Source organism: Buteo buteo, chromosome 5 (assembly GCF_964188355.1).
Source record: "Buteo buteo chromosome 5, bButBut1.hap1.1, whole genome shotgun sequence".
In the NCBI taxonomy this organism is placed as follows: Eukaryota; Metazoa; Chordata; class Aves; order Accipitriformes; family Accipitridae; genus Buteo; species Buteo buteo.
Window position 1 is genome coordinate 50,949,128 of NC_134175.1, and position 27,656 is coordinate 50,976,783.

Sequence of the window (27,656 nt, forward strand, 5' to 3'; positions counted from 1 at the left end):
GAAATATGTCAGGATAATGCATTATTGAAGTACTGTACTGCTCGCTTTTTGAGACTGTACATAAAATCAGTCACGTTCAACAAATTTCCATTTTACTTAGTTCTTTTTCATAATTATTCCTCACTTCTATCACAGCCCTGTCCTCAAGAGCTCTCTGGTTACGCCACTAAAATTAACTGCACACTACAGGTTATGCCTCCAAGGGACTTGCTATCAAGAGAAACCTAAGGTAAAGGAAGAAAGCAAAATAAAATCCTCTACTTTTTCTGAAATGGATATGACTAATACATGAACCAGGTTGCAAAATTAAGCACCGGACAGATGAACTAGATTTGAAAAAAAGTTTCTTATTTCATCAGATGTGTCAGAAACATTTGGTTTATTTCGTAATGTATGGATTTTGAAAGCTACCAGGGATAGCATATCGGGGATTTAAAACCTGTCTTAAAACTTCTGGCTTAAATTGGTATCATTTTGTTCAAGAAAGAGTTAAGTCTAACAAGCAGAAAAAAAGAAATTAACTAAAGTAAGGCCCTTGTGATACAATGACACTTGCTCTATGCTCTTACAGAGAAAAACATGATGATAAAACACCACAAAGAGGGGTGTTATGAATTTTATTAATGACTAGAAGACAGTGTGCAAAACATCAAAGGTCTGTGGAAAAGATTAATGACCCCGTGTGAGACTGTTTAATTACCTCCAGCTAATTAGATTCTTGACCAAATTTTTAATATCTGCATTCCTTCTAAAGCCTAATTGAGATTCCACATTATTTATCAATCTTTCAAAAAGCCCTTAGTGTGCTGCTTTTTTTAGGGTTCTTTTTTCCCTTTGCACTTTGACTCCATTTATGGTCAATTATTAAATAAATAGCAAAGTAACTGTTCTCTCCAAACTGTATATGTGGAACACTTTATGCCTGTTTATTTTGACTAGGAGACTATCATTGGCATCTTTTATACATAATGAAGCACTCTAACTAATAAACTGACTGACTTCACTGTAAACAACGTTGATAATATTTTTGTTATCTGGGCTGTGCTCAGGAACTCCTCATGTGGTTTCTGTAAATTAGCCTTTGCTATTGTCAGTTAATCCTTATTTCAGTTTACCTTGGTCCAGTCCCAGGCCCGGAGTGGAGCGTTATCATGCAAACTGAAGAAGACAGCCCTTGCCGTTTGATTATTTTCCCCCGTTCATTTGGAAGTACTTTAGTGCTATAAAACACCGCTATTAAATGACTTGCCTTTATATAAGGAAACTGATGTCAGAAGGCAAGGGACACATGCAATAATTACTTATTTTTTATACCCCTTCAGCTCTCCCCAGTTAGGCACTGGCATGAAAAGAGAGGCTGATGCGTACAGCACATCTAAAGACTGAACTTGGTTTAGGGTTTTCTGCGGAAGGTCTGCCATTTTGGTTTGGAGTGGAGGAAATGGGGAAAAGGCAGGCATTTCAAGGTATGTGATGGGGAACACATTTTTTGTGTACAGACTGATAAACAAAATACTTCCCCGTTCAGAGGAGGCAGGGGACTTCGCAGTCTCCTTCTTTGTTTTAGCTATAAAACAAAGCGCATTTGCTTTGGAAATCTTTTTGTCATTTTTAATATAAGTAAGAAAAATAAAGTGTGCACATGTGAAATTATATATTTATAATGCATGTATAAAACAAAACACTTTGGGAAAAATTATTTGTAATTCCATATAGATTTTTCCAAATTATCCACTAGAGTTTAGCTCATAAAATCATACCACATATACAAAAATATATGGAATAGCTAAAAAAAAAAACAAACCAAACATATTCTCTATTAAATTTTAATAGGTTTTATGTTATTTGTATAAAATATTGTTGGCTGTACCCCTACTAAAATACACAGGATTTTTTCCTGTGCGGTAGACATGAGTGTCTGCATGTACAGACAGTCATCAAAAAACCCCACTACATGATGATCTATGTCACTGTAATAAATGTAGAGGGGACAGGGCTTTGAGGGAGGAATCGCTTTTTTCATTATCATGTTTGCAACAGGCCTTGTCCAATGGGATAAGAACATCTATGCAGTATCACAAAACACACCATTTCATAATATAAAAAGTATATGTCAAAATAGCAAACAATGTAAATCAATACAAAAGTATAATGAACCAGGCATTACAGAGACACATAATACATTATGCTTAATTTCTTGAGAGTGACAAGAATATTTGGTTACTTACTAAATCACTCACAGGAATACTGCAGCAATGAACTTATTTGGGATCCAGTAGTCAGAGCTACTTGATCTTTCCGGTGCAATAAAAAGCTTAAAGTGCCTAAAATCTATGTATCCAGATATTTATTCTGTGCTCTAGTTGGTGGAGGAGTGCTTCAAACCCATTAAAGATTTTATCCTTATAGCTATGGATAATAATGATATAATTTGTATCGTATGAGTGCACCATAATGGAGGGTCATGTTTTTACGTGAGGTACTTGGTAAAGAAAGAATTAGAAAGAACAGGCCCTGTTTAACAGAGCACCCACCTTTTGCAAAACTGAGGGTACGTTTAATAGTTTCCCATGGGAAAAGAACTGAGATTCCTACATCTCGCCCTCCAGACTACCCTTATTTCTTTCACCCAGCCGTGGGGTTCAGCAGGGTCAGCGGTTTCTCTCTTACAGACCGTACGTACCTGTCTGGGACGCTCTCCGTGCGCCTTTGACGTCTGATCTACGACGCCAGCCCCAAAGGCATGACAGGTGACTGATACTCCTCAGTTTCTGGAGGACCGTGATGGATATTGGTACTGAAATAACTGATCTGGAGAGACAAGCTGGTAATGGGATTAATTCAAATGGCAATTCAGGCCCGGTTTAATCAAATGCTGCATGGATGTGCTATAGATCAAGCATTTAAGGCTGGTGTTAGAGCCTCCGTCAACCCAGGGAGACTCTCCTTTGGTCCGTGTGGGCATCCTCCAGCCCCAGGGATTTCCCTTCTCCCGCCTGCCACAAGCACAGGCTCCTCCAGGAAAAGTTCACACTTATCACACCACGCTCTGGCAAGCTGAGTAATTTTATATTTTCCAGTACTCCATTTCTTTCCAGCTGTATGGATGCTGCTGATGGTACAATAATAATAATAAAAAATAAATAAATAAAAACCAACCCAAACCAACAAACCAAACAAAGCAAACCAAAAACTTTGTCCAGCTTGGCCCAGTAAGAAAAACATCTGTGATGAGGAGGAAAATCTGGACAGTTGTATAGCACCCAGAAAACATAGCGCTAGGCTACGGGGAGGGCACGAGGCAGCACAAGCGTTTACTTACTTGAAAAAAGAATTTATTAGCCCAGCCTTGCCCCTGTGGCCTTTGAGAGACTCAATAACGAGCTTGTCTCCTTCTTCATCACCCTGCTCTTTCACCTAAGGAAGACGGGCAGGGGCTGGCGGATACCTCCCCTGCGCTGATCAATAACCTGCTTCCCCCGCGGGAGGGACGGTCAGCCCACAGGAGGACACACGGGCAAGAACAGAATTTCTGCATTTTAGCTGATGTTTGTTCTCAATATTCTTCTCTGAGAATCTTTGTTCCATCTCATACGGGATATTTAAAATAACAGAATAATGGAAGCCAAATAAATATACTGAAAGAATATAGTAAGACAAATTTTGTCGTTTGAAGTTTTGGGTTGTTGCATTTTTAAATAATTTACTTTGTCCTAATCTGCTATATTAGTTTTTGCCTTTATACCAATATGTTCTTTTATATCGGGAATTCTTTCATAATTTTACATCTTTCTACACCAAGCCTGCCCAAAACCAAGATCACTTCTAACTTAAAGTGCTCCTAAAAATTTGAAGTGCTCTATTAATTTTAAATTGCTCTACATCATGTCTGCTTAGAATTCCAACTGCTTTTCACGCAAAAAATATTAAACTATAAAACGCACATCTGCAACATAACAGCTACCCAGCTTTTTTTGATTTCAAACATCAACTTTCTCCCCTTTTCCTTTATCTTTGAAAGAAAAGAACGCTTTGGGAGAAAAATAATAGAACGACTCATCACACGTTTTATTACGAGCCTCCCTCTATTGAAAACCTTTTAGGTATGTCACAGGACTAAATATATTTTATGTCTACCAATTGGTAGCACATAGTCCAGCCCATTAACCCGTTGACCTCAATAAATTATGATTTCCTAGCACGAGCGGTATCGCTAGAAGATTGACACATCACCAAACGTGCACTGAGGGTTAACAATACTCCCCAGGATTTTTACAAGACGACTTCTGATCTGAGACTTCTGTCTTGCAGGCAGTTCTTTCGAAAACGCAAACAAAAATGTTTTTAAAGCCTTTGGTGTTGTTAGAAATCTGACTTTATCCTCAGCAACGAGAAAAAAAAAAAAAATGGCATCGCTTCCAGCTGAGCCCCTGTCGCATTATCTGCGGAACAACAAAGGCACGGTGCAACCCCAGCCCGGCCTTTCCCACGGTGGACCTTTGCCAACGCAAACCTCCGCCGCGGCACCGCGCGCTCGCCTCCCGCTGCGAGGTCGCGCAGAGACGTCTCTCTGCTTCCCTTTGCTCGCATCGGTATTTCCACGGAGCAATACTCTCACCTGACCCTGAAAGGTCTATGCAATCCGGTCCTGGCTAGTGATCCGCTGGCTATCTCCTGCCACCTCCGTCTTCTCTTTGATGTTCTTAAATGGATGTTGTTAAAAGGAACTTGTTGAGTGAAAGACACAAAAACTCTATTTACGGAAAAGATAGGGCTGACTCAATATAGCAGTGTACTTTGGCGGCCAGGCTGATTTTTAGGAAAGAGTTTCGAACTGAAGGCCTGTCGTTTCTTCCGCTTGCATAGCAACTCAAGCGCCAACAAGTGGATTCACTGTCAAAGTCATTTTACTTGTGCTACTGTATCTGAAGCACATTATATTAATCTATCAAAGGGTCACTGCTCCTTTAATGAGTGACCATAAATATACATAAATACAAAAAAAAAACCCCAGTGCTCTGTATATCCCATGTATCAAGCACTTCCAGATCCATATATATTTGCTACTTTGCCATGCAGATATAAAACCATCTGAGTGATGTGAAGAAGCAGTAACCCTTCCCAGCTACAACGCTTTATCATGGGAGTAACTTGGGAGGTGCTGATTATTTACACACAGTCTATCACAATAAGCTGCTCTTGGGATATTTTCCAAGCAACAAATTCAAGCAGAGTTTCTTGACTTTAAATTGGAGCTTGGTCTCTACATACACTCTGATTTTCAGAGCATCTGTCTATTACCGGAGCAGCTGGGCTCCTGCTGAGGACACGGACTTTTGGTCCAGAGGGGCAGGTCATCCAAGATGAGATGTACATTCCCAGCTAATAGAGGAGTCACCCCCATGACTTGACTGAATTCCAGTTTCTTTTCTGATTCGGTTGGACCTCATATTCTTCCCTGTCCCATTTTACACAGCCTGGAGCTGAGATAATCCCAATTGCATCTGCATGCTTCTCTGTAGGAGAGCAGCATCAGTTTGTTACTGATGTAAACAAGACTCGTGCCTTAAAAAAGGATGTGATTCTTTTTTTGGTAGCTGCTGTAATACCTTCTATCCATTTAAACAATTTCCTTTTTATATTATCACAATATAACCTGTATTATTCAATGCTGAATCCTATACTACTTGTGCATCCGTGTGAGTTCATGATGGCGTTTCTGCTCCTGAAGACTTGTTTGACGCTCTCATTTTTTCTGTGTGCGAGCACTATCAGGTGAAACTTTTTTGGTCATACTAATCTTACCGGACATACTAATCTAAGGGTAGCTAAATGTTTGTTTGCTCTACTTCAAAGACAATTTCTATGGCAAAGTCATTGAGGTTTTTGTCTCAAATGAGATTAGCAACCCATTATTCACTGGATCATGACTTCATATCAAGGTAGAGGCGGCAGCTTTATTTATGCAATGTAGCATCTCACAAATAGTAAGCATGAGACCACAAATGTTGTAACGAACCAACAGCAACAAAATGAGAGGGTGATCTTGGGTTTCACTCTGGGAATTACACCGGCCCCAGCTGAGGAGGATCCATCCACAGCCATCCACGCTGCCTGCAACGGCGGAGCTGCCTCCTGCACCCACGAACAGCCTTCTGCCAGACAAATAAATGCCTCTACCTGTAAATGCGATCAAAACACCCCTTGTAACTTTTAGTTATAACTTACAGCCATATTGCATACTTATTCTTCCTTACCTCTCAAGGAAGTTATGTTCTGGGAACTTTATGGGAAAGTAAGCCTTTGTCAGCAGAAACAGTGCAATGTTCCCATGAATCCACCTTAGCTATAATACCTCCACCACTATTGCGATTTCCACTCTCCAGCTCTTTACCAGGAAGCATTGAACTCCAATTTCCCCTTTACCTGACTGCAAGATATTTAAAACAAAGTGGCTATAGCTGCCATAACAAACCACCCATCTCTATCCCATCCCCTGGGTAAGCCTTCTGCTAACTTAAATGTTCTCAGTCAGAGCCCGAGAGAGGCAAAAGTTTCCTGTACAAGCCAGTGGTCCAATAAAATATTTGCTGGATGCAAAACATGTGGTTATATTGCGTTTTGTTAAGCAGTTTCCTAATAAAGGGCAATGCATGTTCAGCCTTCATAGTAACTCAGATGTGACACAAATAATACAGCAAATAATTACGATGACCTTTCGCTCACCTCAAATTTAAACAAAGGTTAAGCTGCCCTTTAGAAAAGTAAATATTTTCTGTAGTCAAATAAGTGTAGACACCTTTAGAAACAAGGATATATTGCCAAACTAAACTAAACTGAAAATGGTTGCAATAGAATAATTTCAAAACATAAAGGATGCAGAGCTGCTGAGCAGAAGCAGCAGCCAGACATCCTGGCATCGCGGCCGGTCCCTTACCTTACAAAACTCCCAGGCTGATCTCCATATGTTTTCCAAGAACTGTTGCTTGAAATTTCTGTCCAGTCACAGCAGATAGGAGAGAGAAATATTAAAAATAAGAAAGTGCATAATCTCCTTGCCCCCTTAAGTCTGGTAAACAATTTATATTCAATTTCATACAACAGAATGAATCCACGGACCTTTAAGTAATTAAGAAACAGACACTGAGGCTTAAAAAATAAACTTAATGGAAAATCTCACATAGTGGCCAGGAAATGGCTCGTAGGTTTTATTTAGTTCTCATAGTCTAAGGTTTAACTGTTAGCTAGATAAGAGCCAGGTGTGTTTTACACATCTAATTTGTTTAGTCTGAAGCTAATTCAAACAGCACTTTTTAACTACAAGTCTGCACCCGACTTTTAAAATCTAAATCCAGAATGAATGGGTGTCATACATATTCAGGGTCTCTAAAAGAGAAGGATCACCTTTGGGGAAGGAAATTCTCATTTATTTCTGGTACGCTTGGTTTTTTGGGGGGGTGGTTCGGCATCGTTCTGTTAGCTGTGTCAAGATGACCAGCAGAAAGTCGGTGTTGCCCAACGCAGCCTCTCATACCAAAGGCAAGAGGAAAAACCACGCTGAAGACCACTTCTGAGTTTTCAGGGCCAAATAACGTCTTTCTGCTGACCTGTCCAGCGAAGGGATGCGAAATGCCCTAGGAGGTCTGATTTTCTATTTTGACATGAGCAAGCCACGAATCCCCCGTGGCCGGGCGAGGGGGGGGCGGCCGAGTGTGCGGAGGGAGCCAGGAGCCGCGGGGAGCTCTGTCGGAGGAGATGCTGTCACCTCCGGGGACGCGTGGGGATGAGGGGCCACGGCTGCAAACCTACAGGCGGACATCGCCTTGGCAGGGGTAGGTAGAGGCTATATAAAACATGCAGAGATGTTAAAATCTCGGATTCTTAACGTTTTGACCTTCAACCACCTCTGACGAGAAGAGAATTGCAAAATACTTGGTCAAGAATCACTTCAGACATGAAAAACAATGGAGTAATTTGTGGCAGTAACATTCATAATGCTCTAATACGGGGCAAATCAGAAGAAAACAGACGTAGTATCCATCATTACCATTACAGTGTTGACTAACCTGGCTTTCAGGCTCTGACTGAGACTTCCAATCCTATGGGTATAAGTAACATTCAACTTTAACTGTACTTTCATTTTGACAAGTATTAATCGTGCCCTTCTCTGTTTGATCTACTAAAAAAGATAGTCAATGAATTTACACCCTGTTACTTATTCATGAACAAGTTGTGCCCCTGAATTTTAACATGCTACGCCTTAAACTGTTAGCTGTATATCTGCTTTATGTGATGTTCCTACATAAGCTGGCAGTCCATCAATTTAGTGTCCATACATTTCTTTGAAAGCTATATTATAATTAGAGCTTAGGTTAATACTATTCAGTAACCATAAAACAGACATAAAATAATTATAACTCATTTAGTGAAATTAGAAAAAGAGCAATTATTAGACTCCCATTGTGAGGCTTTGCTGTGAGGGACAGATAATCTATCTGCAAGATGTACTTTAAGAACACCATTTTGAAAGAAATAAACTAGATAAATTACTGTTTTGTTTTGGTTTAAGAAAACTTAGACCTATAAATACAAGTTCAACAAACATAAAGGATGTGTGTAAGGGAAGTGAAAGTTCTACTGCAAGAAGAGAGATTAAAATATTTATATGAAGTTTTCCTGGCATTACCTCTCAGGATGTTGTGAAGCTAGATTTGTTAATATTTGCAAGGCATAAAATACTACAGTGATGCGGAGGCAGGCCTATAAACTCTTACAATTAAACATGAGGATGTGCACAGTTTGATCAGGAGGGAGTGGACTCACTGATGCTAATGTTCGCCTCAGCACACTTTGAGTACAGGATTTCTGGTAGCTTTAATGAAGTTTTTATATACCAGGAAACCTGGTTTTGAAATTGCCTGTTTCTGATTCTCCGAGCTCCTGGTATGCCGAGATATCCAGTTATACAGGAAGAAATTACTTTTCGCTGGGAACGTACCTCCCTGGCTGAAATACAGCTTAGGACTGTATTGAGCTGACAATTTGCCCATTTTTTCCTTCTTTGGTTGGAAACTAGGATAGCAATCTTTCTGATGAATCAGCAACCAAAATAATATCTCTTCCTGATGGACTATTGTCCAGCTACTGTTCACACAGATGCAAATCCCTCAACATCTGTATTTCCAAGTCTTACAAGGACAGACCCTTCTTCAGATAAGAGGGATTTTTTTTTCCCCCCCAAATACAGGATCTTTGCATGTCTGAATTGTGACTTTCTTTTCAGGTCTTTGGTCATATGGGTCTTTCTTTTTTGTACTCTTTTGGTAATAGAACTTCACATATTTGTCAATCTATGCCATTCATAAGGAAGTTTGACTTTGTTCACCTCGGAAGAGCTCCGTAAAAGCCAAATGTTTCTTCAAGAGTTCCCATGAGAGGAGAAGGAGGACCTGAAAGAAAATGCTCCACGTGGTATTTGGAGCCCAACCGAAGAATGGGAGAGGCCCAGGTCACAGGGAAATCAATGTCTTCATGATAATGTGTAAAACACATTGCTATGGCACAGCTAAACAAAACACAGCCCAGACAGACTACTGTTCTAAACATTAAAAACCATAATGAATTAAACACCAATTGGCTTTAAAGTGTCAGTAATTTATTCAAAGCAATACTACAGTGATATTTCTCATTGCTTTTAGGGTCAGCACATTTAAGATTCATATTTTCAGTCTTATCTCTATAGCTGAGAGAGACAGAAAGAAGTCTCTATTATCAGGTTGATTTCAAAAGCTGGAGGTAAAAACATCAAATGTCACACAATATGGCAAAAAATTTATCAAACTCTATTAAAATCTTTATTTCTTTAGCATAATATCTCTAGAATGCTTTTGAACTTTCAAAGAATCCTATAAATTTCTCCCTACTTAATTTATAGGAATACTAGAAATGAATCACAATTAAAATCAAGCTTTTTCGTATTAACACACAAAAAAAGAAAAAGCACATAGAAAGGACTTTTTTTGTTGTTTAAATGCATGTGTGATTCAGTTAAGACTTTCCTGTGTTCATGTAAAACCTTATTTATTGGTTTACATTGAAACATAATTTCTCGTTAAATGAACCCTAGGAAACAGAAGTCTGATGAGAGAAATTCATCACTACCAACATTTGTAAAAGTGGAAAGGGTTGTGTTATGCTGCCTGTTTAAATAGTGTAAATGTACTGTTGTAACTGTAGAAATGGGGGAATGACCTGACTTCATCACTAATTTTACTTTCCAAGTGACTAGTAAATTCTCCTATGCTTCCTGTTAAACAAAACAAAAGGCAAGTTCAGAGAGCTAGTACCTCTGACAGTTGTGAAAGACAGGAAAAAAATGAATGACATTCTCCAGAGAATATTTTTCTGTCACTTAAGCAGTTTACATATTTCTCTATTTTTACCGTATTTTTCTTCTTCTGATCACCAGGGATCGTATGTGAGTTTAGGGTCATTAGGGCTATGTCTAGTGTCAGACAGATTCTGCTACAGTCAGATTTTTATGATGACAGCATGAAATTTTTGGAATGCACTGGTGAGTTGTGTGACTATTGTTAGACTGTCATTAAAAATAAAAAGAAAAAATATATATATATATATCTTCCCTTTATTTTACTGCAGGCAAGCCCTTGATTTTAAATTTTGCAAAATGTAGCAGGATTTCTTAGAAGAAATGAAAAAAGTAGCAAGTAAGTTTAGTAATTAGTATTCCAAAATATATTGCAACTGATTTTTTTCCTTTTCCATCAAGAGAGAGTGAGAGAAGAGATTTTTTCAGCGTTAAGAGACAAGGAACAATCATTGGGAAAACACAAAATAAAAAAGCAAGTTAAGAATTTGACCTTTTCATTAATTCTTTCTTTCCTTCTGTCTCCCTCCTCTTTCTTTTCAGTGTTTCAATCTGTTCTCCCCATCCTTGGGGAACACTGCTTGAACCTGCATTTGTGAATTATAAGCTCTCTGTACTGTACATAGCAGTTGTTAAGGATCAACTGATTAACCATTTTATAGAAGATTTAGAGGACTCATTCCAATTTTTACTACTCCATGTGGTTTTTAAATATTGTAATGTTTTCAACCAATATGTTTTCTGCCTCCCAGCTGTAAAACAACACGTATTGGCTTGGGGGGAGGGAATTTGTTTTTATACAATTTTGTTATAATACAATTTTTTCACACTACTAACAGTATCTTCTGGGAAAGAATAAAAACCCCTCAAGATGAAATACTGTGCTCTTCACTCGTCGCTCACTCACTTAGGTCAGTGAATTACGGTAGTCCAAACATTAGGTATCACAGTGTACACTGAACAACCTGGAAGGGACAGATTATGGGATTCATGAATTCGTTTGGTTTTGTTGGTTTAGCGAGACCCCTTACATTCTTTCCTATATTTAATATCCTGTGTATTTTTTTAATGGGACAATAAAGGGCTCACATAAAATATGTCAAGCTCAAAAGACTTCTCTGCATGGGCACTTTTGTTGTACATGTGGGTTTGTTTCAAGACACTGAGGAAAACAGACATGGCCCAAATTCATCCCCTCTGCAGCTTGTAGCAACAGTATTTTCTCTGGGGGTGACTACGGACTCCTTGAAGTTCAGAATTTTTTTCCTGTGCATTTTATGGATCTAAAATTCTAAGGGGTGATTTTCAGTAGCGATTTTTAGATCTTTACTCCTTCTGCTGATCTCATTGCAATTGTTAAAGTCTTTCATGCCATAATGTTCCTACCATTGCTCTACAAAGAATGTACCTATTTACAGAAATGGATGTGTATCACTACCCACCATCACTGATAACGTTATAATATGATCATATTATCACAATATAACAGTTAATACAATGCAAACTATAATGATTGTGATTATAATTTTAGTTAATGTTATTTAGTGCAATATAGTAATGCTCTAACAAGTACAATAACAAAACTAATAGTTAAGGTCCTGAGAAGGAGCAAACATGCTCCTTTGGCTAATGTAAAATGTATACTTAACTATTGATTTCGCAACAAAATCTAAATACTATCAAAGAGTATCAATATACCTCACATGAACTAACCAGGCAGGACAAATTTAAATTGGTTTATCTTGCTTTCTCTGTGAGCTAAGCTAAAGTAAATAAATTCACATTTGCCACAGAGCACGTACATGGACATTCACTGCAGAGCCATTGATGCCCAGTTAACCCATGTCTAAGCTCTAAATCAGGAAGGCATTTCTATGTGGCTTAATAGACCCTTCTTAATTAGCACTGGAGCATCTTCATTTCACTATAAACAGAAGAGTGGCTAATTAAGACATGATCAAATACACGATCAAATCTGGGATTCTGCAATACACCGCCCCTCTGACTGAATACTGCTTGGAGTTATGAGCTACCAACTGAATTTACCTCTTGCTGTGATCCAGAAAAGCGAATCTCCTAAGGAACAGCCTGAAACCGGCGACATTCAGTTAGAATGCAGAAGATCCACATTCAGATTCAAGCCTGAACCACAGCAGGTCTCCTGCAGTTTTTGGATTAGGAAGAGCCTCTCCCCTCCAGACTCTCTTTGCACCGCATACTCCATCTGGGACCTGAAAACTTTTCCACATGAAAATTCTTTGAAACTGGTATTAATTATTAATTTGGCTCCTGATAAAATAAAAGCCTTTACACAAATAATACCCAATAAGCTGTACAAAGGACTCCCCAGGAAGACAACAGGAGTTGTACAAACATTGTACATGTAAGGGAAGAACTTGGATCTGCTATGTCCTAGCACTTGGACTTCCATGCTGATCACTTACAGATCTTCTTTTTTCCTCTATTTTAAATGATGACATTTTCTTCCTAATTTCATATTTCTCCAAGTGGAACTTGGAGGTTCCTGCAGGTACCAATCCAGAGGGCACCACAGAAGAAAGACAGACTAGTAAATCATACAAAGTTGCAAAGAAAAAGGTCAAGAGAATCTAGATATATCAGTTTACTAACACCTGTGCATCTTATAGAATCTGTGTAAAACATTTCACGCCAGGATCTCTTCATTCTTTCTGGGATACTCTGCTACCTGTAGAATATTACTGCAGTACTTCTCCCAGCACTCACTAACTTAAATTTCCCATTACAGAAACACAGATTGCACAATCAATGCATTCTTAATTTTTTAGTTAATGATATTGTAAACGCCTGCTGTACCTTTCAGAGAAAAGCACCAAAAGCTCTTTTCTTATGCAACAATTTTTCTTACATAATTTTCTTTTGCAACAAATTTCTTCTGTGTGCAATATCACACAATAATTTTACTGATATGCTGTTCCTAATACTAACACTGCTAGGAATTCAACAATATTTAAACTTTTTGACTGCTGCATTTGCATATGTGTTAAAAAAAAGTTAACACAAGACTCTTAAGTGAAAGAAAAATGTGAAAACTTCAAGATACAATCCCCTGAGCTTTTGATTCAAAGCATCACCTGCTCTGCTACAAAGATTTTCACAATAGATTTGGTAGGTTTGGGCCTTCAGCTCCCTTGAGGTATGTAAAAGAAAACATCTTGTAAGGTGTACATCAATTTGACACAAGCCAACTGCTACGAGAATCCGATAAAGCTGCCTTGAGCTTGGAAGTGTACTCACAATCCAAGTCATCTGCTTGATGGCTCCATTACTGCCTATTTATAAAGTATTTGCCACATATTTACAAAGGACTTACGTGATTATAGGGATCTTGAAATAGGAAGCACTGCCAAATTATATAGCTATAAAAGTGAAATGAGAATCCAAACTAAGGTCAGGATGTCCGTGTCTAAATATAACAAATACTGCACAGGATTGGATGACACAAATGGTGTTTTCACAGTCAAAGGCATTGCCTGTCCTGTTTCTGCCAGATAAATCACTCTTGTATTTCCCCTCTTCAAAACTAATCTATTGTGGTTTGCATAAAACAGAGCTCAGTGTTATGTCTTGCAGTTACTGTATCTCCAATGTCAAACTTGTATTAATCAGCTTATTAGACATGGCTTAGATTGTACGTCACCTCCAAATTTATTCACAATTTTCCTTGACTTTATCTGGAAGACTTGGTCCAATCCATATTATGTCTTACCTTTTGGCTGTTAACATTGATAGCATCTCTTTTTATTGGACTCTTGATGCCCACTGATGTTTTATGCATAATGATGCTCAAGTTTAATTGAGCTGTAAGCTTCAGTTTAATTATGAGCCTTCATGATACCTTCAGCACTTTTTCTTCTCTGATTACTGTAACTGGTTCTCTCTAACCCCTTTAAAATCCTTAATCTATTAAACCACTTGTAGACAAGTCATTTTTAGGAGAAAGTCTAATTAGACTATTGCAATTATCTTAATGCATCCTCAGTATTTAGAAGAAAAAAAAAAAAAAAAAAAACAACAAAAACAACCTGAGTGAAATGCACTTTGTGGAATATTCCAAACACTCACATTTAATGATCTGATTCACTGCCTGTGTCTTGTGCTTGGAATGAATTTATGCAGGGAAAGAAAAGTGACACTCAAAGAAGTCATCTCTTTGGGTAAGTTTCTGTTCATTAAATTTCCCACAGACTTTATAGCTGTGACTTTAAGACTTACTGTGTAATTCTGCTTCTTTCAGTTTCAGAGTCAAAGAAAGAAGTAAAAAATGGAAAAAATCATGGCAGATACATACAGATACATAAATTGCATTTCTTTTACACATTTCGTTTACATACTTCTCTAATGTAATTTCAAAAAAAACCCAACCATGAAGTATTCAATAGATCAGCTTTGCCAAAAGTCTGGTGGTTTTTCATGGAGTTGGAATGATGGAAGCTGAAATTATCCATATTTCAATAAAAATAATGAAGGAAACTAAGTCTGGACTTGTATTTACTGCTTTTGTAAAACCAGATGTATCTCAAAAAATGGCGTGTTTGATCCAGTTCATTCTTTCAAGTATAAATTCTTTCTATACTTTTTATACTTACAATTTTACATATTATATGCATAACCCCTTCCTACTAACTATGAATAATTAGTACAGACATTAAATATTTTTCCTCACAGTTTTGAGCAGGAGTTTTTGAGTGTTGTTTGACTATCATACACTGTGAACTGCTAATGGTAAGAAGCATTACTCATATTGGGATCCATAAATGTTTTCTGGGATCAAATTACTGCATAAAAACCATCCATAACGAGACATGGAGCACTGGAGGGATGACTTTCCTGAGATGGCTCCAGATGAAGGCAGCAGCTTATTTACTGCAGAGTGTATCACTCAGCAAAAAACCCCATACTTAAGTATACAGGCAATATTTCATCAATTTTGAATTATCTATAAAAATTAACACTTTATAATAAATTTCTTACGAAAAAAAGAAAATAAGTAATTTAAGTAGAAAGCACTATCTCCTAAGTCTTTTTGGATCCAGATCCTATGGGCTGTTTCTGAAACTGAGATTCCTAGTTAGCTAACATACTTTAAAATGCTTCCTGAAAGTCTGAATATAAGTATCAAAATAAGCCAATAACATGTTATTCAAAAACCCAAAGAAGAGATATCTGACTTTGAAATTCTTTTGGTACATCTTTTTTTAAGGTTTTTTTCTCCTTTTAAAAATACCTAAGAAATTTTGTAAATTTTATAGCTATGCATCTAGTAATTAAACCCTAAAATAAGAAAGATGTCACACTAAGGAAAAAAAACCACAACAGCCTAACAAATGTGTGTATGCGAGAGAGAGAGAGAGAAGGGAGCTGTACATTGTCTGGTTTTGTTCAGTCAGACTTGAAAATCAAATAAAGTCTAAGCTCTCTATTTTTCTATGTCTTAATGTTGTTTGTGTTAATAATGCACTGTGATTTATATTGGCATATGCATTGTGAATGTGGAAAATAAAAATAAATTCATTTTAAAAATTAGAAGGGCAAGGTTCAGCATTAATGCTGAGTTTTCTCTCTTTAGTTCCAATTTCCTTACTTCTCATTGTATAAGCATAACCTTAATGTTACACAAGTTGCATGCATGAAATAGTACTTTATTTAGTTTATTGCTTTCCTCTTCAGGATTCGTCACTTGTTCCCTAATTTATATACTTGTTTTCTGCAACAGGGATCTTGATGGGGTTTTTTTCCATTTCTTCACTTGATGGCCATGTAATTATCTGCCTGTTTGGTTAAATTCCTGATTTTGGGATCAAATAAATTTCTTGCATATAAATGAACATATCAAGTACAAGGAACATATCAATTCCAAATCAGTGATTTGTCTTCTTGCGTTATAGGGTACTTTCTCTAAAGGCATCACTTTACATTACGCACTTCACCAAGTGCAAGACTGAGCTTGCAGTTCTTGAGATTGCTAAAATTTTCTGCTATGCCTATCTGAATAGCGTGATTTGCTGAAACAATCCTTATGGAGGACAATTGTGGTTGCCTAAGGAAATGCAGTATACAAAAGTTTACAGCTTATCAGCAAGTCATGAATATGTTTTTTTCTTTATTAGAGAAAAGGGCTGATACATTTCCTTGTCTCTTTCTGCTCCTGTTTGCTTTTTTCACTTAAGCTTTCTGCAACTTCAAGGCTGTAATTCAAAGTGCTGGCCAAATGGGCCCAGAGTGTATTCATATTTTTGTAAGAAACATATTTAAAATATTTAAAATCTATATGACCCTTCCTAAACAGCAATCTCATTTTATATCAGGGAAAGAGAAATAATTTCTCATTTACAAAAGAAACGGTCCCCGTTTGTCTTTATTCCTTCAAAGCAGTATATATGACTTTCCATAATATTTTTATAGTGTTTGTATTCTAACGCAATTTTTCAGGCAGGAGGCTTATTTTTGTTTCTTCCAGATCCACGACACAGAACACTAAATCTTGTCGCGGGGCGACGCAGAGTGAGTTTCGGCAACGCTCAAACTGAGCCCAGACCAAGAGGAGAGCGAACAACGGCGGGCTGGCAATTCTCAAAAGCAGAAGCGCTTTTCTGCCAAAACCATTCGCAGCTGCCTTCTCATTTCCTGGGAAAGTCAAGGTGTTCCCCTGGACCTACTTCACAGATTTGTGATTATGCAAGAATTCTGGTCTTCCTTTGTAATATATGCAGATCAATTCGGTCTTGTTGGTACTACCCCGTCCTCATTCCTGCAGTCTCGTGCCAGCCTCATCTGCGAGGGTCGGCAGCATTAACAGCTAAATTTGCCAGCACTCACAGCTGCTCCCACTTTGCGCGGCTCTCTGCAGCGGGGCAGTCCTTCTTTAGTGCTGTCTGCTGTCGCTGGATGCCTACGCCCGTGCATACCAAATGCCGGGCAAAGAGGGACATCAGCAGTTATCTTTCCTTCTACGTGCTCCTTGCTCTTTGGGACGCCAAAGAATTTGCCTTGCTGGCTCGTATCACTGCTAATCCTGACGAAACCTAATTAATGAGCCTCCCCCACCGTGCTGGTAATCCTATTGCGCTCTCCGTTAATGCTGTTCACCAAAATTTGCACCTTTACCACTTTTGCATCGACTGTACTCCAAAACCCAGCCCCGGAGTAGCCAATGTAATCTGCAGCCATTCGGGTTTTTAGTACTTCAAGCACCAGCTCAGACAACCCATAAGGAAGAGCTACAGTCTGAATATTGCAACTTCTAGCACACAAAAAAGCAGTACGCGGGTACTGAAATGTTATCATAGCTCAAACTAACCACTTGCAGGCTGCCAAATGATTCCCATGGGATTTTGTCTGGCCCAGGTCTTACCTTGATGCATCGGAGTTCACTTCCATCATTATTCCATCCTCGGAAGAATCAGGCAGGAAAACATGCATTATCTTCTGCCCCTCTCTGTTTGCTATTTCAATGCCACAAACCTAGGAAAGGTTTAAAAAAGTGTTTCTGAAATTTTTTGAAGATATGTCTTCTTGGGGAGAGACTTACTAAGCTAAATCCTTCTTACTTATCCCTAGTAAAAGACAAGTGCCTCTACCAGAAGGAAAATACAAAGTTCAGTCACTATTAGAGAAAATTACATAAGTAGCTCCAAAGTTTGGCAAATGCAAATACACACACTTAAATCCAGAGCAGAAACACAACACGGTTCTTTAATAATTAATCACAGGAACAATTCATATGGATCGCCTTCACTCAAGGTCTTTAAATCAATTCACAATATTTTTCTAAGAGGTTATGCTCTAGTTCAGCAGAAGATATATGCATGATGTAGAAATGGCTGAGATCTACAATGTCTATGCTACAGAAAATCAGCCTAGATATTTTCAAAAGTTTATTGTGCTGTTACAGGTATGCTATTCTGTACATAAGAAAATATTTTACTCTTAGAAGCTATTTTGAGCAAAAGGAAAATGTTCCCATCTATGCATAGTATATATTGGGGAAAAGACTTAAAAACTATATATGCAGTTGACCATAGTTTTTAAAGAAGTGTTTTAGAGGAGATCAGTTCACACCACCAGCAATGGTTGATGTCCCTGGAAAGTGTGCACTTTCCCAAACATTCTTATATCTCCATTAATATTTTGCCAAAAATGTGGGGTTTGACTAGGAACATAAATCTCTGTGAATGAAATCAACTACCAATAATTCATAATTTTGATGGAATATGAGTCACTGTGTCTAAAACCTGGAGAAAAATAAGATCGATAACTGGTTTGCTGTGTGTTTAGCTGGCTTGCTGCTCAAGCCAACATTTATTAGAAATTATTTTTCATTTGGACAATGGCTGAATCTGATGTATTTACTCTTTACGCTTTCAACATATTAGGAAGTGGAACACAGTTCTTATTTGGCGAACACCAAAAACTGAGATTCAGTTACCAAAACCAGGGGTTTTCTTCTTGCTTGATTCAATATTTTTGTAATAAACTCTTTTACGCTTCAGTAAAGAGTCCTAGTGAACTGTTGGAGCATTCATGTCAACTGGTCAATGCTAATGGCACCAAAGACCAATAAGGCAAATGATTTAAAAACTAAGAACTGAAACACTCTACATCTCTACATCTGCATCCATACAGGTGGTAGGAAACACAGACATGGGTCACACCAACAAAGAACAGAACTGAATTCAACCTTCTAATATTTTGGCTGAACTTGACCGTTATATTTTCTTCTCGGCTGGAAGCGTTATGCACCCTCACAAGTTGGGGATGATTGCAACCACATTTCCCTACCTCCAACTCTAGAGTACCCTCCAGCAATCTGCTTTCTACTTGCTGTGCCCCAGAGCAGCTCTTCTCGCGTGAGTGTTTCTCGTGGCTTGTATGAGGCACAGACTTCTAAATTTGATAGGTGTGAATGTTGTATTAGATCAAAGTAAAATTAAATAATATTTCTCTGTTTCAGTATCAAAACTGTGGAAGCTGGTAATTTGGCAAAAAATGATACATTTGTATATTTTAGGGTCAGTAGGGACTATTACCACACCCTTGCTAACATGCTAATCGTGTAGCCAAATGCATTTTATTTAAGACTAGATTTTTCTATGCAATATATACTTCATAATTTCCCAAGAAAATATTTACTTAAAAACTCATAGGAAAAATATATTTCGTGGGGGAAAGGCTGCTGAATTTAAGTAGCATGGCAAAATACCATGTTTTGACTGGCATTCTACAGTTATTAAGACACTATTTTTTCATAACTTTTAATAATGTGTTTCACTTCTGGTTTATACAATAAATCTCTCATTCACTTGATACTGAAATCACCCTCAAAATTTATTTTCTTCCATCAGGCATACGCACCAGTTTGGTTTTTATAGGATAAACATTATTATTGTAGGGTTTTCCATAGATGTTGACTACTCACTACTTGACTATTGACTGACTTTGGAAAAACAAGATTGCTATGACTTATTTTAAGACACTATACCAAGAAATTAGAAGACTTTATAAAGAAAAAGTGAGAAAACAGATCTAAATTAGTGGGTTTCACTTAAGAACTCATTTCAGTCCATTTGATGTTGTTTCTTTTTTTTTTTTTTCCCCCAAGGAGTCAGAAGTATTTAAAAAAAGACTAAATTCGATAATTCTTTCTGACCATGTATATAAACGACCTCTGACAAAGGTTCCCTGGAGACCTTCAGTGTCTACCCTGCAGCCCAGGATGTTGCGGAATGCCCAAGTCCTCTTGGTCCGCTAGTCAATGAAAGACACTTCTGCTTCTCTTACTGCTTTAGTGTCCTCTCCTGGCAGTCAGAATCTCCTTGGTGTATACCTTCTGCCTCATCAGAAAAAGTTCACTTTCAGAGAACCTTCACTGAAGGATGCACCCAACCGTTAAAGTGAGCTTTCCCTTGAAAAGCTCACATCATGTAACAGCTCCAAACCCTCATTTCAGCTGCACAAGCCAAATGGAAAAGAAAGGCAGAAGTTTTTTTTTTTCCAGGGAAAATCAGGACATGTCTCTGACACACAGCAAGATATTGAGACATATGTCTGACCTCCCAGAGGAATCCAGAAACTATGTCATGATCCCACTTAGAGTAAATGCTCTGTCTCTGCATAACTAGTCTTCTATTGGGGGGGGGGCTATTTTAGACCTATACTTTTATTTTTAGGACATGTACAGTTACGTATGTCATACATCCATAATGACTGTAACTGTGAGTGTACTTACAATAAATTCATTGCAAAGAATGGATGCAATAAGGGAAACTGATCCCACAGAACCAGAGGAAAGAAGAAAGAAAATTACAGGAAAATTAAACAACATCACTGTTAGAGAACGGGGGGGGGGGGGGGAAGAAAAAGATAATATTACAAGAGCCTTGTAGAATTATATTATTTCTCTTTTCCTGCTGGAAATACCTCTCTTGCTAGTGTCTAAGCTTTTTCATAATAGTTTTTTTATACAGGTTATATATACTGTAAATAAACTGAATAGATACAACCGAATGTACAAAATTTTACCAAATTAACATCTGAGTTAATGTAATCAGAGTTTTTAAAAAGGTTATTCAATTCACAGAGGAAAAGACTAATATTTCTTTGTGCCAGCCTCCAAAAGGTATGGAACTACATTGAACTTTGTATTATAAACAGTTCAGACACCAGTTAAAAACTTATGTGTTATGTGTACAACTCTTTCGAAGTCTGATTGCAGCAGTTTACATTTAGAAAATGTAAAAACACTCCTGATCTCCAAAGCTAAACCTAATCACCTGTTTTAGCAGTTACAGGCTCCAGAGGCTGAACTTCTAAACAGGGCTCCACTTTTGACTACCATCAACACAAAGACAGAGGAGTTTCATGACTGTAACACCAGCACACAGCATTTTCTAGTCTACAATTTGGCCACATAGGTAGACTTTTGGTCTCAGTCCCTTATACAGTGGAAATCTCCACGTGTACAACAGGTAGAGCAGATATCAGCTGGTGCACTGAGAGCACTGCTTTCCATGCGGACCACATTTTGGTCCCATCGATGGATACTGTTAAGGGATGAATGTCATTAATAATTCGTAAGGTCATTCAAGTTCATTGTCAGACTGCGTGCCACCAGTTTACTCTTCAAATTCTGGAATGCTAAAAATATACATAAATCTACCATACACTGGGATTTATTTATTTTTTAATTCTGTTCTACAGATCGCTGTTGTAGAAGCAGACTGCCAACTAATGAAGTTGTGATCTCAGCAGCAGACTTCCAGATAAAAAAGGATTCTGTATTTGGAAATCGAAAGCTTTAGTCTCTAACATTGTATAGACTGCTCAACACTTGCCAAATTCTCTTCTAAATCAATTTACACCAGCATAAAGCAGATGGCTAATAATATTGAGTAGCAAGTCATTACTGTCATTCATATCACCTTATGAAAGCTATTACTTTTCTTCATGGTAAAGGAATATCTGAAAACAGCAGGATTTTCACAAAATGAAACATAAAACTATAAACTCAACAAATTCACCCCTTATTCATTATTTTCTCGATTTCATTATCTTTCTTTAGCTGCCCCATTTTAAGCAGACAAATATCTAATATCTTTCCCTTTTCAGTAAGAAAATGATGAACCGTCTTTCTATTAGGACCATTGCAGTAGCTGGTGTTTAAAACATATTGGATCAGAAAATGAACTTTCTGGATTAGAAAACTGGTAATTTTTTACAAAGTGAAAAAAAAAAAATTCTCTGCTTTGGAAAATCACCGATTCTGCACCAAGGTTAGTGTCAGAAATCTTCAAATCATATCTGATGCAAACAGAAAAGGCAAAAAAAAAAAAAAATCACATTTGGGCAAGTTTGCTGTGTTAGTTCCAACAGCACAGAGAAGCAGAATGCCTAATCTTTGGCTATGCATGAGCTTCATAAACTGCCTGAGGGACTGGCAGAAAGGGACAGAAAAAACAACAGTACGACCATTTTCACATAAGAACACAGCTGGAAGGAGAGATAATAATGATGCCCTCCTTATGCATAGCAGTCCTGTGTTTGGAGCACTTGGGAAAGAGTTTACTGCTCCTCTGGAGACTACCCACAAAGTCAAGCTACAGATTAAGTTGGGAGGGGGTCATCTACTCTTCCAAATGAACTATGGACCTCTTCTTCTTGCAGATGAACAAATGTGGATAAAGAAAAAGGAAAGTCACAAGGCAAGAAGTAGAGTGTGGAAGAGGAAGTCAAGCTTTGCGTCCTAATGATGAGGGCACTCAATGTAGGGGGACGGATAAGGGATCTTGTCTGTACTATTCTGTTATCAGTGGTTTCGCTCTAGTGACTGAGCAATGGAGAACTGACTAAATCATACTCTGGGAGGCACATCCTCAGTGACACAAGACGTATCCAGCATTGCAAACCCTAACAGGTCAAAGCTTGTTTGTCTTGCAGGAAGTTAAAAGGCTTTATCAATTACATAGCGCTACTCTATTTTTTATGTCCAGAAAATTAAAAGCACACCCAGTCTGTCAGGTTCACCTGAGTTCTCTTTTACACACTTTTCCACTTCAAAATGCTAACAGTTAGCTTCTTAAATTGAAACCAAGAAGAGAAATTTCAATATAAAACTGTGGAAATAGAGAAATGTAGAGATCTGGCTCTTATTCTAGTTATCATCTGGGCAGCTCTGCAGGCCACAGCAAAAAGTGCTGAACCCATAGCCTGAGCCCTTCATTTTTGGAAACCCTCCGGATTTTTGGAGCCAGGAAGGCAGCAGAAATCACATTCATCCTGGATGAATCCACTCCAGTGGTACAGTGTGGTACCGTGTGGTTCTCAGCGGCGGGTGCTTCTCCCAGCAGGTCCCCTCCCACCACACTGGACCGATCTTCATAGCCCAAGCTAGGAGAGCCAGGGGGTCCCACACCTGCAGCGTTAGTGTGGCATTAGATTTCTGCAAACACAAATCTACCCAAAAGGTCTTGCAGGTGAAGTGACCTTCTTAAACAGCACTTAAAAGAAATATAGAGGCCCCTGTGAAATTGCTCTTTGCAGATAGGATGGAAACTATCCCTCAGTCACTCATTACACACCTTGAAATAGAACCAGTTATCCAAGTCTTCCATATTCTTGTGGTACCTCAGGCTACAATTTTACTTTTATTTTTTTCTGATGACTCAAACTTTCTTCATTAATCATTTGGATGCATTTGGCATCAATACCATAGAAAGACTACGTTGACCAAAATATAAGCCATTTATGCCTGTGAATAGAACTTCCTGGATTCCCTTAGCTCACTCTTTAATTGTTGGTTGATTGTTTCTTCTCATGTAACTATTGGTTTTCAGAGCAAAGCTGGTCGCTGCATTTTGCATTGAGTAAACACAAGTCTATCTGCTGTTTCAAAATGCTGGAGATTTCTTCCAAAAAACCCCACCAAGTTTAACTTCATTTTTTTAATAAAAACCAGTTTCTTCTGATCTTCATATGATAATAAACTTTCCTAATATTTTCCATTGAAGATTAATACACTTCTCTAGAAAGTTATATCTAATTTATGTGACTTTAAGGGTCATGCTTTAATAACAATGATGAAACACGATTATTACTTCCTAATGCTGAAATTACAGTTTTTACATTGTAAATTTTTCCTGCTATGCGCCCTGTGGCACTAACATTTTTATCACTCCATGTGTTTCTAGTTTTAAAACCTTTACCCCTGCTGTTTGAAAAATATTTCTCATTTTCGTCCCCTATGGAGTACAGAAATCCCTAAAGGCAAACCATTAGTGATCTTTCTGCCTTTTCCCAAACACTTATTATGATCACCAGTGTTGCTTCCACTGCCTCATTGGCTTTTGGTAAAGTATGCAAATGAGATGTTCAAAATACACACTTTTTGCAACTGTGCAAGTTCATACTGATTTATAAAATGGGAAGGCTATTAAAGTGACTGAAAATGTCAGCAAGATTTATGCATGGGTGACAAATTGTATTGGAAATGCTCATTTTTAACATGCTGGCCTGGGTTCTTTCACTTTTTTAAAAAGTATTGTATGTGATACATTTGCTTTAAGGCCATTTGCCCCTCCCATCTCCCCATTTGTTTTAAATATACTCTGACAGTGACTTTTTCACCAGGAAAATAAACAAAACTATTCACATTGATTGTTTTTATCATGGAAAGCTGAAATTATTTTTCTTCTTACTTGTGTTTTTCCATGAAGCTATTTAAGAAATGACTTTCACCTTTGCTTTACGATGAAACACTTGGGGACCAAACAGCTACCTTCCTGGAAAAAATAACGCACGTTATCTGAAACAGCACAATTCTTCACATACTGGTATAGCCAAGTCCTGTCCTTGGGTACACACACACACGAGTAACACTCCATTTGAGACTGCAGGGCTTATATTTCAAGGTAGAAACAGCCCTGACACATGTAGGACCCAGTCTATGAGACCAATGTTCATTCTCAAGCAACAATAATTCCATATCCAAATATCATAAAGGCCATTAAAAAAGTCAACATGCCACATACAAATATTATAGCTGTTGAATTTGCCAAACATGGATAGAGCAGACGTGGTATCATATGAAAACTAGTAAAGAAACCCTATTTTATAATTGTATGATAAAGAAATATATCATGAATCAATGAAAACACTATAGTATGTTTCACAATAGCAAGGAAATGATGGAGAAATTTATGAGGGTTCATTTCAATTTCGGCACCGAAGGCAAAAGGAACCTTGTCATTGATGTTAAAGAGAAGAGGTTTAGGCCCATAATCACACATCATATTATCAACATATGTAAAGGCCGAAATGTTGTAAAGAAAGAAAATCAACAAACTATTGAATGTCTTGAAACACTCATACATAATCTCAGATGTATAATGAGAAATGCTGGTCTGATAGAAATATATTTATAATTTCTGTCAACGCACAATATTATGTGAGGTTTTTAAAATAGTTTAAAGCATAGCATGTTCTACGATGCTAATACTAAGAAAGAAAAGCTGTGCTTTTGTGATTACTTTCTTCTCTTCCTCTGCGTTCCGTTTGGTGCAAATCCCAGTCCTATGAAAGATTAAACCAGTGTTTGGGTTTATGTAGCGATCCCAGTATGCAAGGTTTCATGTCACCAGTCTGCAGGATCAGCCACCTAAGCCATATGCTCAAGGTACTTAAGCACCTACTGACCACAGATATCAGTATTTCAACAGTGTTTAGGGGCACATAAATGCAAATGAAGCTTTTAATGATCTGGTCCTTACTTGTTTGTTGGTTTTTTTAAAATTAGTACACGAGTGTACTTACACAGCGAGTTCAGTACAGGAAACAGCAGATCATTTGGGTACCCACAGCAACTACAGATGCAATCCTGCTTCTCCCCAAATTCAAAATGCTTTAAAAGTTATTATATAACCCTTTGTATTGAAAAATTCAATACCGAGAACTTAATTCTACTTTTTATATTCAGATCAGTCAGTACCAGTACCATTATTGCTCTGATTTTCCTAATTAGTTCATTAAGTTGCATAATAATTGGTTTACTGCCACCCACTTTTTATGATGCTAGAATTGTGAAAATAAAATTGATTTAGGGCTTTATTCTGATCTATTATGCTTACTCACTCACATATCCTGGTGCTTGCTGCAGGTTTTTTTCCCCTTCGTCTCTCAAAGTCTGCATATTTTTCCCTGGTTTCACTTAAAATGCAGCCCATATTCCAGTTTTATATAGGTGGGTTTCAGATGTGCATTTTACAAAAATAAACAAATAACCAAAGCATTGCCAATGGAAAACATCTGTCTCTCACCTTAGGAGGTCAAGATAAAACTCAGTGTGTGAAATACAATGTATGAATTTAAATTTATTTCCATTGTGTTAATGACATATATCAATGCCTTGACATAAGTATCTATCTGGCATATTATAATAATGGGGTACCGTCCTAAAAGAGACGGCTTGTAGCTGAAATATCCAGACAAAAACATGAAGCATTATATGGAAAAGAATAGGGCAACTATCTGTTGCTACCCTGTCTGAGTAGCAATGTGTACGATAGCAGCACAACAGAGAAGGCAGCATGTGAAACCCAGCACGTTTCTCTCTGGAGGAGAAAACTATACATAGTCGTAGAGAGTACCCATTCGATGCAGATGCCTGGTGCAATGAGAGAGAAAGAAAATTCAGGTCAGGAAGGTGGTTTGGATTTGGAAACAATTTGACATGAACCCGGGTTTCATCAACACCGAATTTATATGGATGACTGGAAGAACACTCATTTCTTTCCAGTACATAATAAAGCCGTAGCATCCTCGTTCTGGGTAGTCACAGCCAGAACAGGGCAGCAACACCACACCAAAGGATGCGGGAAATATGCTCAGATACAACATACAATCAGCTGTGGAAGTCACTATTTTGAAATAGAAGTGAAATGAAATGAAGTGACCAGGTGAAGTAAATTGCTGTTCTCTCATATTTTTTTTTTCCTTCCCAAAAGCTACCCTGCCAAAACAGAACAAGGAACATTTCATCTCTTCATCCACTGTGTGAAGAACACATAGCAAAAAGAAAAACAAAAAGAAAAGCTCTGAAAAGTTATATATTTGCTTCTGACTTGAAGCACTTATTGGTTGGAGGCACTTCTGCACACTCCCAACACCAAAGTCTCAAAAAGAACCCCTGCCATCTCCTCCTGTGGAAAAAGCAAGCGAGGTCCACACCTTGCAGCTCCCAGTGGCCCAATCCAGAAGCCCAACCCCAAGCTGTAGTGGTAAAATGAATAAAACAGAACTGAAAAAAGAGTGAACAGAGGTTTTCATGAGTTTTTCCTGCTCTTGGACAGCTTTTTTATTTTTGGCTGTCAACTTTGCACCTCTTGGAAACGGAAGTATACAGACGCTATGTAAATCTGATATTCCCTCCAACAGAAGCAAGGAACTGACCTCCGTGCATGTGTTTCAAAAGTCAAAAGTTTATTGAGATTGCAAACCGCTTAAAATGTTATTGGGAATGCAATATGGTGCATTATATTCTCATGTTTACCAGATGGCTGCCTTAAGCAAACGCCATTAGTTGTGCCACTAACGCTTCCAAATGAAGAGACACGGGTTTAGAGGTGGCTAAGACCCTTCGGTCCTCCCTGCCAGAAACACCTTTTTCCTCCCAGGTTCCAATACACGATCATTGCATTAATTGCTCCGGACCATCGAGCCTCAAAACTTTTGTGCCAAC

General features: G+C 38.0%; 1 long non-coding RNA gene across 1 annotated transcript in view; it reads right to left on the bottom strand.

Moving 5' to 3' along the window:
• Positions 1–12,595: 12,595 nt before the first annotated feature.
• The window catches only part of LOC142031480 (uncharacterized), a 53,676-nt gene continuing 38,615 nt past the window's right edge, over positions 12,596–27,656 (bottom strand). Inside the window, exons 3-4 of the long non-coding RNA XR_012650540.1 lie at positions 17,781–17,890; positions 12,596–12,625 (exon numbers count right to left, since the gene is read on the bottom strand). This is a non-coding gene — a long non-coding RNA (uncharacterized LOC142031480). The remainder of the gene's footprint in view (positions 12,626–17,780; positions 17,891–27,656) is intronic.